The following is a 14,057-nucleotide window of genomic DNA, read 5'->3' as shown; positions in this document are numbered from 1 at the left end:
CGAACAACAACAGGAATCCATCGGGTACTTTTTTCCATGTTGCTCATATCCTCCGAATTGCTTCTGCCTTAATTACGTACAGTTGGACACAGGAATCCTTGATACACTTTTCTCTGAAGAAGTGCACCCAGTCACAACCTTACTGCGCGGCGAGTTCCTGTGTTTTGTCATCTCTTCCTACAGTATCTGTTTGGTTACTCGCTGCGAAGTAAGGATGTGACTGGGTGTACTTCTTTGGAGCGAGGTGTGCTTGAGACTCCTGTGTCCAACTGTACATCTTTTGGTATAGTTTTTCCTGGGTACGTTTAACCTGATTGTTACCTTGTACCCCTTAAATCCTTTCCCTGCTGCTAATGTCCCTGTGTTTGTTCCTAAAAGTTATGTAAGTCCAGAGGATTTATTCTAGACCTAATCCCAATTTTAAAGCATTTTGTATCGTATTATTTTCCCACACAATGATACTTTTCGAAGCATTTTTTCTTTCCTCATAGTTCATTCCATTGGACTCCATTCTTGGTAACAAATGGCTTCCAAGCGATTCATCTCTCAAGTACCACATTTTAACAGAATCGCTCATTTCCACATCCCATTTATTTTGGCGACCTCTCTCTCTCTCTCTCCGTCACAAAATTTACCCTCCGTGAATTCCACGACGACAGACCTTTAATTCCAATTCCAAATCCCTTCTCTGGAAGCCCTCAGCCCTTATTGGAAGTGGAGCAAGGGACAGAGAAAGTCTGTGTCTTGTTTTAAAGGGCAAGCTCTTCACTGATCTTTTTAGAGGAGACCTTGACAACCTTCCGAGAAACCTTTTGTTACAAGGAATTTTACAATTGATTTTATCGCAGCGCAGTTACTTTTGATAAAGATGTTATTATATTATTTGTTGGTGTATGCTCCTCAGTAATATTACCTCTTGTTTATACCATTTAATATATGTAAATATATAATCTATTACCTCTCGTCTATAGCATTTAATGTTACCTCGTTCATAGCAATTGATATATGTAGATACTTCATCTGTTACCTCTCGTTACCTCTGATTACCTCTGGTAATCTATATTTTGTACTCACCTTTGTTGGTCTTTACATCTTCTCATCTGAAGGGTTGCACCTTTCCCTCTAACTTTGATGTATATAGATATTAAACTCTTAGACTCTTGGATAGCTATATTCTTTCCATTTCTTCCAACCTATTCACTTTTACTTATATTGGTAGCTTCATTAGAAGTTACAAATATTCATACTCTTATAGTTACTCCTTTTTATATTACTCCCGATCTATTTCCAGCTTTTCAGATGTGCTATGTTATGTTATGAAAGTTGCTTCTACCAGGTTATTGTCATTCTAAAGTAATTTCCTTTTTAAGGTTACTAAATACTTCTCTTTGCCAGGTTACAGTATTCTTAAAATTTCCCTTCTCAAGGATTCTATCCAGTATAAATTTGTATGGTTTACGTGCTAATGTATTTTCATTTTCAAGGTTACTAAATATTTTTCTTTGCCATGTTATGGTATCCTTAAAATTGCCCTTGAAGGATTCTTCACAATTTAAGATTCTATGGTTTCAAAATTACACCAACTCTATAATCTATTGCTTTCCAAGAGTTCCCGTTGAAAAATCTGACGTTCTATATATTGTCTTTCAACTGTTATTGTCCCACACAAGGGTACATTTCGAAGCATTTTTTCTTTCCTCATAGTTCATTTCATTGGACTCCATTGTTGATAACTAATGGCTTCCAAGCGATTCATCTCTCAAGCGCCACATGTCAACAGAATCGCTCATTTCCACATCCCATTTACTTTGGCGACCTCTCTCTCTCTCTCTCTCTCTCTCTCTCTCTCTCTCTCTCCGTGAATTCCACGACGACAGACCTGGAATTGCAATTCCAAATCCCTTCTCTGGAAGCCCTCAGCCCTTATTGGAAGTGGAGCAAGGGACAGAGAAAGTCTGTGTCTTGTTTTAAAGGACAAGCTCTTCACTGATCTTTTTAGAGGAGGCCTTGACAACGTTCCGAGAAACCTTTTGTTACGAGGAATTTTGTTGTTGATTTTATCGCAGCGCAGTTAATTTTGATAAAGATGTCTTTATAGTATTTGTTGGTGTAATGTCCTCAATAATATTACCTCTCTTTCATACCATTTAATATATGTAAATATTTAATATATTACCTCTCGTCTATAGCATTTAATCTATGTTGATATTTAATCTATTACCTAGTTTATAGCAATTAATATATGTAGATATTTTCATCTGTTACCTCTCGTTACCTCTGATTACCTCTAGGAATCTATATTTTTGTACTCTTCTTGGTTGGTCTTTACATCTTGTCATCTGAAGAGTTGCACCTTTCCCTGTGACTCTTGATGTATATAGATATTAAAATATTAGACTCCTGGTTAGTAATATTCTTTTCATTTCTTCCAATCAAGTCACTTGTACTTCATTGGTACACTGTTAAAAGTTTGCATTAAAAACGGTAAAAATCCTGGAATAAATGTTGCCAGGACTTTACCGTTTTAAAAACGGATTTATTGACGTAAAGGATTGGATATTACGGTCACCCAACCCGTAAAAGATATTAACAAAGTAGGGTACAAATAACGGTTGCCCTGGATTTTACTGAAAAATACGGCTAAGAACAGGATATTTTTTTGGAGAATTTCCGGTTAAAATTACGTTTTTTTTTTTTAAGTGTAGCTTCATTAGAAGTTACAGATATTTATACTCGTATAGTTACTCCTTTCTATATTACTTCCAATCTATTTCCAGCTTTTGGATGAGCTATGTTATGTTATTGAAGTTGCTTCTACCATAATGCTGTCACCTAAATTATTTTTCATTTTTAAGGTCACTAAATATTCCTCTTTGCCAGGTTACGGTATCTGTAAGATTACCCTTCTCAAGGATTCTACTCAACATAAATTTCTGTGGTTTATGTGCAAAAGTATTTTAATTTTCAAGGTTACTGAATATTTCTTTTTACCATGTTACAGTATCCTTAAAATTGCCCTTCTCAAGGATTCTACTCAGTATAATTTTGTGTGGTTTACGTGCTAAAGTATTTTTCATTTTCAAGGTTACTAAATATTTCTCTTTGCCATGTTATGGTATCCTTAAAATTGCCCTTCTCACGGATTCTGCACAATTTAAGATTCTATTGTTTCAAAATTACACCAATTCTATAATCTGTTGCTTTCCAAGTGTTCCTTGTTAAATAATCTGTTGTTCTATGGATTGTCTTTCAATGTTATTTTCCCACACAAGGATACTTTTCGAAGCCTTTTTTGTTCTATTCTCAGTTCATTTCCATTGGACTCCCATTCTTGATAACTAATGGCTTCCAAGCGATTCATCTCTCAAGCGCCACATTTCAACAGAATCGCTCATTTCCACATCCCATTTATTTTGGTGGCCTCTCTCTCTCTCTCTCTCTCTCTCTCTCTCTCTCTCTCTCTCCGTCGTGAAATTTACCCTCCGTGAATTCCACGACGACAGACCTGGAATTCCAATTCCAAATCCCTTCTCTGGAAGCCCTCAGCCCTTACTGGAAGTGGAGGAAGGGACAGAGATAGTCTGTGTCCTGTTTTAAAGGGCAAGTTCTTCACTGATCTTTTTAGAAAAGGCCTTGACAACCTTCCGAGAAACCTTTTGTTACGAGGAATTTTGTTGTTGATTTTATCGTAGTGCAGTTACTTTGGATAAAGATGTCTTTATAGTATTTTTTTATGTATACTCCGCAGTAATATTACCTCTCGCTTATAGCATTTAATATATGTAGATATTTATTTTATTACCTATCGTTTATAGCATTTAATATATGTAGATATTCAATCTATTACCTCTCGCTTATAGCATTTAATGTATGTAGATATTTAATCTATTTCCTTTCGTTAATATCATTTAATGTATGTAGATATTTCATCTATTACATCTTGCTTATAGCATTTAATATATTTAGATATTTAATCTATTACCTCCAGTTTATAGCATTTAATATATGTCGATATTTAATCCATTACCTCTCGTTTATAGCATTTGACATATGTAGACATTTATTCTGTTACCCCTCATTTATAGCATTTAATCTATGTAAATATTTAATCTATTATTTCTCATCTATAGCATTCAATATATGTAGATATTTAATCTATTACCTCCCGTTTATAGCGTTTAATATATGCAGATATTTAATCTATTACTTCTCGTCTATAGCATTCAATATTAATCTATTACCTCCCGTTTATAGCATTCACTATATGTAGATATTTATTCTATTACCTCATGTTTACAGGATGCCAGAAAACTTCAAACCAATCATTCTATTACCTCTAGTTTATAGCATTTGATATATGTAGATATTTATTATATTACCTCGTTTATAGCATTTAATATATGTAGATATTTAATCTATTACCTCTCGTTTATAGTATTTAATATATGTAGATATTTAGTCTATTACGTATCTTTTATAGCCTTTAATATATGTAGATATTTAATCTATTACCTCTCGTTTATAGCATTCAATATATGTAGATATTTATTCAATTACCTCTTGTTTATAGCATTTAATATATGTAGCTATCCAATTTATTACCTCTCGCTTATAGCATTTAATATAAATGGATATTTGATATAGGGAACTTGGAATTTTATCGAAACGATTTTGTATCGATTTTAAGATGAGAGAGAGAGAGAGAGAGAGAGAGAGAGAGAGAGAGAGAGAGAGAGAGAGAGAGAGGAGGAGAGAGAGAGAGAGAGAGGAGAGAGAGAGAGAGAGAGATTATTCTTGAATTGCTTGTGCTCCGAATGCTATTTAAAATCAATAAATAGATCTATAATCTTTCAACTACGTCTTGTACTAATAGTTCATCTCTCCTCCCGCTTCTTCTTGTCTCCTGAACTCCTCTCCCAAATCTGTAACCTGATGTGCGATGAGAAATTTTATATCTTGGCAATTGTGGTTTCTTTTTATTTTTATTTTTCATTTTTTTTACTGAGATTAAGCTCTGAGAATCTAGCCAATGAAAAACTTTTTTTTTTTTTTTTTTTTTTTTTTTTTTTTTTTTTTTTTTTTTTTTTTTTTTGAGATTAACCTCTGGGGATTTAGCCAATGTATTTTTTTTTTTTTTTTTTTTTTCTTTTTTTTTTTTTTTTTGACTGAGATCAACCTCTGAGAATTTAGCCAATGCAATGAGAGGGAAAACTTTCCTAACCATTGTATATACTAATTCTTGCGGCTGTCATCCGAGGCACTGAGTTTTTTTTTTTTTTTTTTTTTTTTTCTCTTTTTTTTTTTTTTTTTTTTTTTTTTTTTTTTTTTTTTTTTTTTTTGACTGAGATCAACCTCTGAGAATTTAGCCAATGCAATGAGAGGGAAAACTTTCCTAACCATTGTATATACTAATTCTTGTGGCTGTTATCCGAGGCACTGAGTTTTTTTTTTTTTTTTTTTTTTTTTTTTTTTTTTAATACCTCGAGGGAGAATATATTCTGAACAGTCTCTACTTTTCCAAAGTTCGAGTATTCCTCAAGGATTTTCTTTTTATTGGATTCAAGTTCATATTGCGTTGCTTGGTTATACTATCTTGTTTTATTTGATTCAAAATAAATTCCAATATAAAAAGATTGGAAGTTTGAGTAAGGGAAATAATGAACTGATAAATGCTAACCTTATCTAATGTCGTTGAAAATAATATACATATATATACCTAAAAAACTATTCATATATTTTTTTTTTTTGTAGTTCATTGTAGAAAAAAAAACATTAATCTGCTCATATAACCAAAAAAAAAAAAAAAAAAAAAAACGTTTGATAGATCTAAACCCTATTATCTACTCTGAGGTTTGTGTCTTGTCTATTACTCGTACCTCTTTGAGAGCAGTTGTTCAGTAATCTATTTAGCCAAATATTTTGTTGATCTTCAATCTTACACCTAATTGATTCGATTTGGTTGATTTTCAGGTATGAAATATATAGGTATTTTATATTCTAAATATATTGAATATATATATATATATATATATTATATATATATATATATATTATATATATATAATATATATATATAGATAGATAGATAGATAGATAGGTAGATAGATATATAGATAATGAGGATGTCTGATAGTAGATGGACATTCAGAATAACAGAATGGGTCCTTTAGAGATTGCAAACGAAGCAGGGGAAGGGAGAGGTGACGATAGATTGACAAGCTAGGAAAATTTACTGGTATAGACTGACATCGAAAGATTATAAACAGACACGAGTGAAAGGACATATCTGAGGCCTTTCGTTCTGTAGTGGACTAGTAACGTATATATATATATATATATATATATATATATATATATATATATATATATATATATATATATATATTTATATATATATACTATATATATATATATATATATATTTATATTATATATATATATATATATATATATATATATATATATATATATATATATATATATATATGTATATATATATATATATATATATATATATATATATATATATATATATATATATGCCTTTCTGAGTGGGGATACCCTAACTTGGGGAAAGGGTTTGTGAATCGACCTAATCAGCAAAGCAAATCTAGTTGTTGACCAGGCTGACATGAGTCTTTTTATACTTTATATATGACATATCTGTTTTTGACATTGTCAATAGTTTATATAGGAAAAACAGCTGTTACTGTTTTTAGAATGATATATTGTTAATTTATTCTCACCATTTATTTATTTCCTTATTTCCTTTCCTCACTGGGCTATTTTTTCCCTATTGGAGCCCTTGGGCTTATAGCATCTTGCTTTTCCAACTAGGGTTGTAGCTTGGCTAATAATAATAATAATAATAATAATAATAATAATAATAATAATAATAGTCACGGCCACACATACTAAGCTGGTTTGCTGTGAGCGTGCAGACTGAAGTCTCTCACCATCACCAGCGTGCAGTGGCCAGCATGGTGATGAAATGGCTAAACCCCAAATATGCATAAGGACATGTCTGAATCCTTTGTCTTGGTGCCTTTTTTTCCTTCTTGGAGCCTTGGGCTTTAGCATCCGTCTTATCTAAATAGGGTTGTAGCTTAGCAAATAATAATAATAATAATAATAATAATAATAATAATAATAATAATAATAATAATACTATCATCTTTTTAGAATTTAAATTGGTAAGCCAAAGACGAAAATGTTGCATGTGGAAATTCGGACGTTCTAAAAGGATATTTTGACATTCGCTGTTGCTTTGGGCTAAGCTCCCATATCATGTTTGGTGAGAAGGGCGTTTGGTTATGAAAGGTGGGAAATGTAACACTGATGTTCCTTGTTATTGTATTTTGTAAGGTCGATATGTCTTTGGTTTACTCAGTTTATGGTTAAGAAGAGTGTCCTGTTATGAAATATTGACCAGATCTTCACGATAATAATTCTCCTTTGATATGATTCTTACAGTAAAATTATTTCTCAGTTCGCGTTAAAGAACTTTGTCAAGACTATATCAGTATTTTTTTTTTTTTTTTTTTTTTTTTTGTAATACCATTTCCATTCAAATAAATCCGAACTTTGTGCAGGGAGATATGTACACAGAGTTTTACCTTTTGCTTTGTGAAAGTTACATAATGAATAAGAATAAAAGTTATTTAAATCAGATGTGAGACAGACCTACGGTAAAGTGTTATGTCCTTGCAATTTAGGTCGTGTCATCATAGCTAATAAAAAGACTCAAATCATTTAGCAGATTTTCACTCCATTTTCAAAATGATTGAGTGGTATCCATTTAAACAAAATTGCATGTGCTCATTAGTGTAGGTGCAGACGTAAACAAATGTTTACACATACACATTATACATATATATCCATTTGTGAGTCGGTATACCTTCTCACACACACACACATATATATATATATATATATATATATATATATATATATATATATATATACATACATATATATATATATATATATACATACATATATATATATATATATATCTATATATATGTATATATATGTATATGTATATATATACATACATATATTATATATATGCATATATTATATATATATATATATATATATATATATATATATATATATATATATATATATATATATATATAATATTAATAATATATATATATACACATACATCCCCTTCTGAGTGGAAATACCTTAACGTGGTGAAAGGGTTTGCGTAACGCCATGATCAGAAAAGCTTTACTAGTTAGGGCCCCATCTTAGATTGGATTGCTGTGAGCGATCAGACGAAAATCTCCCACTATCACAAATCCGCATTCACCAGTGCGTGATGAAGCATGGTGAGACATTTGTCCTGCATAGGACTAGAAATGGCTGCATTTGTTGTCATTGTTTTCATATATATTTACATACACGTTATATATGTGTTTGTGTGTGTCTACTGTATATATATATATATATATATATATATATATATATATATATATATATATATATATATGTGTGTGTGTGTGTGTGTGTGTGTGTGTGTGTGTTTGTATGTATGTATGTATGAATGGATGTACATAGGCAGCACAAACCAGAAATCCAGCAACGCTTGAACTAGCCGGTTTTGGTTTCTCATTAAAAAAAACGTTTGTGCATATCTTCAATTATCTCTCTATTCATCTCCCTATTAAGTAAATTATGACTTAATATGTTGTTGCTCAAGCTTTTCTCAAATAGCTTTCCTTCACCATTTAGGGCAGTTAGACGAATGAAGAACTGATAAAGAAGAGACAAAAACCCGTTAAATAATACATATATTTCACTTTATCATAGTGAAGTAAGACCTGAAACAGCCCCCCCCCCCTCTCTCTCTCTCTCTCTCCTCTCTCTCTCTCTCTCTCTCTCTCTCTCTCTCTCTCTCTCTCTCATCCTCTCTCTCTCTCTCTCTCTCTCTCTCTCTTCGTTTTACCTGTCGTCAGCACTCGCTTAATTTTGAACGATCATTATAGAGATCCAATCTGTTCCTCCTATTTTCCTTTTTTTTTCGGTCCGAGAACTATATATAAAATATATGGCAAAGACAACGAACTTTTATATTCATGCCCTAGTAATGCCATAATCTCTCTCTCTCTCTCTCTCTCTCTCCTCTCTCTCTCTCTCTCTCTCTCTCTCTCTCTCTCTCTCTCTCTCTCTCTCTCTCACATAAATGCCCATTGTTTGAAGAATTCAACAGCGAAGCCTCCGTAAGCTTTCAAACGTGAAGGTGCATTAATTGAAAGCAATATTCCAGCGATGTTTGAAAGTTAAGATAAATAAAAATGACAAAGAATCAATATCCTTTATTCATATAGTGCTCAAGAGTGACATGCATATATACTTCAATTGTTAGAGTCCAAATAGATAGACAAATAGATACTCTTATTTGGAAACACAGAAGTAAGGGGAAAAAAATTATCAGCCACCTTAAGGACCAACCCCAAAATTGTCTGATTTTCAGCGAGTAATTATGAGAAGTGGTGGTTTGGTGGGTGTTATTATTATCATTATTATTATTATTAAATGCTAAGCTACAACCCTAAGGGGAAAAGCAGGATGCTATAAGCCCAGGGACTTCAACAGGGAAAATAGCCCAGTGGGGAAAGGAAACCCAAAAAAATAAACAAGAAGAGTAACATTAAAATAAATAACTCCTATATAAACTATATAAACTTCAACAAAACAAAAGGAAAAGAAACGGGTTAAAATAGTGTGCCCGAGTGTACCCTCAGGCAAGAGAACTCTAACCCAAGAAAGTGGAAGACCATGGTACAGAGGCTATGGCACTAGCCATGACTAGAGAACAATGGTTTGATTTTGGAGTGTCCTTCTCTTAGAAGAGCTGCTTACCAAAGCTAGAGTCTCTGTTACGGGAAATTAGAAAAGAGCAATTGTCTGGTTTTATATGTATAAATAGATATTTTTTCCGGTCACGCTCAGCGGCATGGCCAGACGTATAACTACAGGTGAGAAGGGTTGTAGTTAGGAAAGGGGGGAGGGTGTGGAAAGGTTTGAATCTTTGCGTACGTGTGTGTGCATATCTATTTAAATATCTAGCCGGAATTTTTGACGGGTCACGTACACTAGTTAATATAAGACAGGAATGATACAGTAAATAAACTTTAATCAAAGTAATTATTACAATTTGATAAAACACCCATTTTATCGAAAGCAGATATTGGGTTCTGCTTAATTTGATCGTTCAAGGAAAGGTTTTAAGTAACTTTATCTAATCTAGAATTCTGATTAAAATGAGAAATTTAATTTCTCTCTCATCGATCAAAAGAAATAATGTTACAAACGCACCTGCGACTCGTATGAAACAAAAATATTACATAGTTCAAGGATATTGAACATTGTGCATGAACAAAAGCTTATAACTCATTTCAAGGTTATTGTGCATTTTGCAGAACAAAAGCGTATGGCAGGTTCAAGGTCACTGGACATTGTACATGCACAAAAAAAAAAAAAATAATGCGGTACAAGGTTATTGAACATTTTGCAGAACAAAAGCGTAATGCATGGCTCAGGGTCACTGAACATTATAAAGACAAAAGCGTATAAAACGGTTCAAAGTTATTGAACATTGTGCTGAAACAAAAGCGTATGATATAATAAAGAGTTGTAGGACATTGTTCACGTGATTACCGAACGTCAAAATGTTTTTGAATGTGGAACCTGGCATACCCAACTTACCGTAGATGCGAGTGTCGGAGATTTTGTCAGCGAAAAGAGATGTTGAATGTGATACCTACTGAATAAAGTTAAATATTAGCTGATCAATTTTCTTCTAATGCTTGCTTACCAATTATAAAATCGTATTTGCATTTTTGATTAATAAAGGGAAATTATTCTCTTAACCCTTTTACCCCCAGGCTATTTGGAACTTTCCAACCCTTAACCCCCAGGGGTTGTTTTTTTTTTCAAGCACATTTTGCAGTATATATTTTTTTAAATTGCTCTAACAGCCTTAATTTTCGTCATAGAGAGGTCAGGTTGGTCTCATTCTCTTGGAAAATGCCTGAAGTCTCTCAAACAATTATCAAAAATATGCAAAAAAAAAAAAAAATTTAAATAGCAGTTTTTGCAAGGACGTACCGGTACGTCCATGGGGGTAAAGGGATGAGTTTTGTGAAACGTACCAGTACGTCCTTTGGGGCGAAGGTAAAAGGGTTAAGAATATTCTTAAGAATTATGAAAACCTTGAATAACAAAATTAGTGAATGAATAAGATATAGGTATTCATTTAACTGATAATACAACGGCGTAGAGAATGATGGAGGGGGCATTTTCCCCAGTTTAAAGGTCGCTCATGAATGGAAGAGGCAAAGGACAGTGACCATGCCCTAGAGACTGACCATATATACATATGATCAGCGCTCAAGGCTCTTCTCCATCCAGGCTAGGACCAGAGAGGGCCAGACAATGACTACTAATGACTCAGCAGGTAGACCTATAGGCTCCCCCGAACACCCCAGCCTTAGTTCACAAAGAATGTGAGGTTGAAGACACTACAAGAAACTATCGATCTTGAGCGGGACTCGAACCCCCAGTCCGGTACTTTGCAAGCTAGGACGTTTTCAATAGGCCAAATAGATAGATTATGTTCTGAGAGGTGTTAGCGTAGTTTATCAAGTCAGGAGGCTATGTGTATCAGATGATACAGTTTAACATTAAATTTCATATATATTTAGGACCCGGATTATTGTGTTGCCATTTGAAATCCAATTTTCTGGTGTGGCAGTGGCTAATATTGCAGGCAGTTAATTCTAATAGCCAGGCCTTCTCCATCATGAGGCTCAATGGTACACAGTATTCTAGATGTTTCATTCCAGCTGTTACCAAGTTGTGGAATGATCTTCCTAATCGGGTGGTTGAATCAGTAGAACTTCAAAAGTTCAAAGTTGGAGCAAATGTTTTTATGTTAACTTTTTATTGTTTATATATGACATATCTGTTTTTGACGTTGTTAATAGTTTATATAGGACATATCTGTTTTGACGCTGTTACTGTTTTTAGAATATATTGTTAGTTTATTCTCATCATTTATTTATTTCCTTATTTCCTTTCCTCACCGGGCTATTTTTCCCTGTTGGAGCCCTTGGGCTTACAGCATCTTGCTTTTCCAACTAGGATTGTAGCTTGGCTAGTAATAATAATAATAATAATAATAATAATAATAATACAGGCTTCGAGTATGAAAGCTGAACCACTTTTCAAGGCTTAAAGGCCGCTCATGAATGGCAGGGGCAAGGGACAGTGACATTTCCCTATCCAATAGGACATTACTCTAGAGACAGACCATATATACATATGATCAGCCTCCAAGCCCCTCTCTCCACCCAAGCTAGGATCAAGGAGGGCCAAGGCAATGGCTGCTGATGACTCAGCAGATAGACCTATAGGCTCTCCAACCCCCCTCCCCCCATCCCTAGCTCACAAGGATGGTGAGGTTGCAGCGACCTAAGAAACTAACGAGTCTGAGCGGGACTCGAACCACAGTCTGGCATTTACTAGTCAGGGACGTTACCAAATCATCCAGAGACGAGTTTCTGGTCCTGATATGAAAATTGGCATCGCAGTACCTTGGCGATACAACGCGTTCATAAACTCTGAAGGATCTGCAGCTCGTCATCTTGGACAGGCTGTTTACATAATGAAAATAATAATGATGATAGCAGTGATAGTTAATCATCAAAATGGTATAGAATTTATTATTCGGCAATATTTGCAGTTAATGATTTTTTACTCTCTCTCTCTCTCTCTCTCTCTCTCTCTCTCTCTCTCTCTCTCTCTCTCTCTCTCTCTCTCTCTCTCTCTCATCAAAATGGTATAGAATTTATTATTCAGCAATATTTGCAGTTAATGATTTTTTGCTCTCTCTCTCCTCTCTCTCTCTCTCTCTCTCTCTCTCTCTCTCTCTCTCTCTCTCTCTCTCTCACAAAAACATATACTTTTTCGCTTTTATGTAGCTAAAACAACTATCGTCATGTAATATAAATGCAATGCCTGCTACAGTTCTAATGATTACTCCTTTAGCAAACTCGCACAGTTTCCAAAACTTTTCGAGCGTCCCCCATTCCAGCGAGTTTCCCTCGACCCACGAGCCTGGATACGTAAATACCGAATACAACGAGATTTAACATTTTCTCTTTTTATTTTTACATTTTTATTTGTATATCTTTTAAATTTTCCTCCACACACAAAATACCCTGCACCGTTCCAATTTATTAATTAAAACAATTTATATAGCTTTACGTGGTTCTAAATTTTAGACGTAATACGTGAATATATTTTCTGTGATTGGAGCCAGTTTTATTTTCGGAATATTTCATTGGACGAATTTTTGTTTGATATTGATATTTTTATGAAACGGATATCTTTCAGGTTTAAGGGCGCTATTTCAGTCCGGCTATTTTAGGGATGCAATACGTGTGAGGGTTATTTTTATTGCCCAATGGTTATACCCATAGTAATGGCGTTGCTCCCTAATGAAATAATGTGATTATACCTTATATATATATATATATATATATATATATATATATATATATATATATATATATCTGTGTGTGTGTGTTCATGCTGTTAGCTGTTAGGTTCCGATTTCTATTAAGCCTCTGTTGGCATGGTTGGAAGCGACCTGGCCTTTCATTGAAAGGTGCTAGGGTTCGATCCTAGTATGCGCTAGAAATTTATCTCTATTTGAGCACGATATTATGTTGATTTTCATCCATATATGTGTATATATATATATATATATATATATATATATAGACATACACACGTTTATATTCTAACGTGTTTTCTTTATACTCGTGAAGCAAGGGTAGTGTTACACATTTGTTGTTATCATTATTACCTCGGTTAATCATACTTATGCGTTTAGATCCCTTTTTAGCTTGGATACCTTAACGGGAAAGCTGTACTAATCAGGGTCATCCGTACTAGGTTGGTTTGCTGTGAGCGATCCAAGTATTAACTCACATCATCACCAATCTGCAGTCGCCAGCGTGGTGGTGAAAAGTGGC

The 14,057-nt window shown here is 33.7% G+C and overlaps 1 protein-coding gene across 1 annotated transcript in view; it reads left to right on the top strand.

The window, feature by feature from the left end:
• Positions 1-14,057, top strand: part of LOC137644117 (normal mucosa of esophagus-specific gene 1 protein-like) — a 1,080,087-nt gene that overhangs the window by 794,826 nt on the left and 271,204 nt on the right. The window lies entirely within an intron of this gene.

This window comes from Palaemon carinicauda, chromosome 7 (genome assembly GCF_036898095.1).
Source record: "Palaemon carinicauda isolate YSFRI2023 chromosome 7, ASM3689809v2, whole genome shotgun sequence".
Classification (NCBI taxonomy): domain Eukaryota; kingdom Metazoa; phylum Arthropoda; class Malacostraca; order Decapoda; family Palaemonidae; genus Palaemon; species Palaemon carinicauda.
The sequence above is the reverse complement of the archived record's forward strand: the minus strand, read 5'-3'. Positions and strand labels throughout refer to the sequence as shown.